The following is a 4,403-nucleotide window of genomic DNA, read 5'->3' as shown; positions in this document are numbered from 1 at the left end:
GTCAGGTGCACCTTAGTCCTCAAGCTGATATCTTTGCTCTTTAACACTTTAAAAAGGTCTTGTGCAGCAGATTTGCTTAATGCAATACACGTCATTTGATTTCTTGTCTACTGCTTCCGTGAGTGATGATAGTTGATCCAAGAAGAATGAAGTCCTTGACAACTTCAACCTTTTCTCCGTTGATAAGAATATTGTTTATTAGTCCAGTGGTGAGGATTTTTGTTTTCTTTACATTGAGATATAATGCATACCAAAGGCTGTGCTCTTTGATCTTCATCAGTAAATGTTTTAAGCAAGCAAGATTGTATCATCTGCATGTTTTAAGCAAGCAAGGTTGTATCATCTGCATATCCCAGGTTGTTAATGAGTCTTCCCCAAATTCGGATACAGTGTTTTTCTATAAATTTATCGTTTATAAATCCTAGGAAATTTTTATCAATGTAATATTTAAAAACATACAGATGCACACTTTTCTTTCTCTTCCTCTGTGTACAAATTCTCCTGACTACACCATTAACTCACCCAACCATATGCACAGAGGAGATTTTCTAAGTCTTCTTGAATTCTGAATTTTATTTCTTTCCCAAGATTTTCCTCTTAACAGTGGTGCTCAATGGATGGGAGACAATAGCCAGGCAGTGCAGTCTGAATCTTCCTCTTGCTTTCCTGAATTGTTGTTGTTAAGTACTGTTGAGTCTGTTTTGACTCAAGTGATGCTGTAAAGGGCTACTGAGAAGCAGCTAGTCTGTGTGAACTGCTGATCTTGTGTTTCACAGAACAGTGTTGATCCTACAGCACCACACCTCAAAACTGATCACAGGTAAGAAAAGGTTTGTTTATTGTGAAGGTTGTGAAGATTATAAGTTCTACTGGAGCTCCCCTGCCAACCAGACCAGAATTAAAAACTGACCAGTACCATCTGTAATATAGAGCCTCAGAAATCCAATTCATGTACCCTTGGTCATATTGAAGTCATTGGATGCTACAAACCATTAGTTAATATAGTCATTTGTTAAACAAAAAAGGTTGGCGATTTAAGTTCATTTAGACACACCTTGGAAAAAAAGACCAGGAAATCTTCCAAAAGATCCATCATTGGAAACCCTATGGAGGGCAGTAGTCATGACTTTTCCGTGAGTCAGAGTCAATGTCAGAGCAATTGGCTTCATTCCAATATTTTGTTTGTTTGTTTACATCAATCCATACTTTTTACGCTTTAGCCAATTAACTCTTTTCAAACAGATCTGTGTTGGAAGAAGTGCAGCCAGAGTGCTCCTTTGAGACCAGGATGCCCAAACGTCGTCTCTTATACTTCGGACATATTGTCAGGAGGGACCAGTCACTGGAGAAGGATATCATGTTTGGTAGGGTGGAGGATCAGAGAAAAAGAGAAAGACCCCCAGCAAGATGGATCGGCAATATGGCAGCATCAATGGGCTCCACCATGGCAAGAATCATGAGGTTGACCTAGGACCGGGCAGTGTTTCATTCTGTTATGCACAGAGTCGCTATGAGTCGATACTGACTCGAGGGCACCTAACAACAGCAACCCCCCAGAAAGAGCACTCATGGCTCTGAAATATAAGAATTGGACTGATAACCATAAGTTTTGCAATTTGAGCCCACCAGGTGATCCGTGGAAGAAAGATGAGGCTTTCTGCTCCAAAAAAATTTACAGCTTTGGAAACACTAAACAGTGTTTAGAACTAATTCAACAGCACACACAACAACAACTGCCTAGAAACACCCTTCCACAAAGGAAACAACCATGTTATCATTGATATTTACATGTCCTAGTCAAATAGCATAAATTCATATAAAGTTAAAATAAGACCTTGAATATATCCCACCTGAATTTAGAGATGATTGTAAAACCAGAGTTGATGCATTAGACACTAATGACCTAAGATCAGAGGAGTTGTGGGATGACATCAAGGTCATCATAAGTAAAGAAAGCAAATGGTCATTAAAAAGACATAAAAGAGAAAAGACCAAAATGGATGTCAGAATACACCCTGCTCTTGAGCAGAGAGAAATGAAAGTGACTGGATGACAAATAAAGTATTATCATGAAATGTGCAAAGTCCTGGAGTCAGAAAACTAAAAGGGAAGAACCTGCTGAAAAAACTGAAGAAAACACTCAAACTCGATTTGCAACATTGAAGGAATCTATGAGTACTGGTGAGGCTCTGTGGGCTAATGCACTTGACTGCAAGGTCAGTTTGAACCCCAAGTCTAGTGGTTCAAATTCACCAGTGGCTCATCGGAAACCCTAACAACAACAACAATGAGCAAAATATTTATTGATGCAGAAGAACCAAAAGAATATGGAAGTAATAAACAGAGTCACTATACCAAAAAGGTCAATGTGAACAACCAGAAAGAAATTTGACAAAGACATAGAGGAACTAAACAACACAATAAGCCAACTGGACCTCACAGATATGTACAGAGCATTCAAACCAAAAACAGCACAATACCTATTATTTTCCAGTGTACATGGAACATTCTCCAGAATAGACCATATGTGAGACCACAAAACAAGCCTTCATAAATTTACAAATATCAAACTACTACAGAGCATCTTCCCAGACCACAATGCTATCAAATCAGAAATCAACCATAGAAAGATCAAGGAAATAAGTCAAACACATGGAAACTGAATAACACCCTGCTGAAAAGCAACTGGGTACTAGCAGAAATAAAACATGAATTCACAAAGTTCCTACAAACAAACGAGAATGAAAACACATCAAAATCTTTGGGACAGGCAAAAGCGGTGCTGAAAGGACAATTTATTGCAATAAATTCACACATCCAAAAAGAAGAAAGAACCAAAATTAACACATTAACACAGCATCTACAACAATTAGAAACAGACCAACAGAGGGATCTTACAGTCATCAAAAGAAAGTAATAAAGATTAGAGCAGAAATAAATGAGATGGAAAACAGAAAAACTATAGAAAGAATCAACAGGACAAAAATCTGGTTCCTTGAAAGGATTAACAAATTTGACAGATCATTGGCAAACCTAACAAAAGAAGAGAGGGAGAAGACACAAATAACACGCATTGGAAAAAACACAGGTGATGTCACAATGGAACCAAACGAAATCAAAAGGATAATAACAGAATACCATTTAGAGTTGTACTCCAACAAATTTGAAAATTTAGAAGAGATGGATACAGTTTTAGAAAAACATGACCTACCTAAGCTTACACACAGTGAAGTAGAAAACCTGAACATACATATAACAAAAGAAGAAATTGATCAGGTCATCAAAAATCTCCCAACCAAAAAAAGTCCAGGCCAAAATGGCTTCACTGGTGAGTTCTACCAAGCCTTCAGGGAAGAGCTGTCACCAATATTACTCAAATTATTCCAGAATATAGAGGAGGATGGAAAACTTCCTAATATGTTTTATAAAGCAAAGATAGTCCTCATACCAAAACCAGGGAAGGTCATCACTAAGAAAGAAAATTATAGACAAATATCCCCAATGAACATAGATGCAAATATTCTCAACAAAATCCTAGCCAACAGAATCCAGCAGCACATAAAAAAAATAATACATCACGATCAAGTGAGATTCATTTCAGAGATGAAAGGAGGTTCAACATTAGAAAAATATCAATGTAATCTACCATATAAATTAGAAAAAAATAAAAGAACCTCATGAGCATATCCATTGATGCAGAAAGGCATTTGACAAAATCCAACATCCATTCTTGATAAAAACACTCAACAAAGTAGGAATGGAAGAGAAATTCTTCAACATAATTAAGAGCATATATACAAAACCAACAGCCTACACTACTCTCAATGGAGAGAAACTCAAAGCCTTCCCTCTACAAACAGGAACCAGACAAGGATGCCCTTTGTCACCACTCGTATTCAATTTTGTGCCGGAAGTCTTAGCAAGAGCTGTACGACAAGACAGGGAAATTAAAGGCAATCCAATTTAGTAAGAGAAAGTAAAACTCTATTTGCAGACAATATGATTCTATATACAGAAACCCCCCAAAGTCAGTAAAAAAAGCTTCTAGACCTCATTGGAAGATTCAGCAAAGTGGCTGGACATAAGATCAACATACAAAAATCAGTTGGATTCCTCTACACTAATTATGACAGCACTGAAAAGGACATTAGGAAAACAATACCATTTACAATAGCTGCCCAAAGGATGAAATATCTAGGAATAAATGTAACCAGGGAAACAAAGGATCTATTCAAAGAAAACTACAAAACACTACTACAAGAAACCAAAAGAGAAACTTGCAGTTTGACGGCAGCAGAGCAGAGTCAGGTAGGACAGGCTCCATGGAGGTGAGGCTGAAAACCCACAGATGTTGCTCTCACAGAACAGCACCAGAGCTCTGGATCTAGCATAAGTGTCAGAGC

This window comes from Chrysochloris asiatica, unplaced genomic scaffold (assembly GCF_000296735.1).
Source record: "Chrysochloris asiatica unplaced genomic scaffold, ChrAsi1.0 scaffold00086, whole genome shotgun sequence".
Lineage (NCBI taxonomy): Eukaryota > Metazoa > Chordata > Mammalia > Afrosoricida > Chrysochloridae > Chrysochloris > Chrysochloris asiatica.
Note: the sequence above shows the minus strand (reverse complement) of the source record.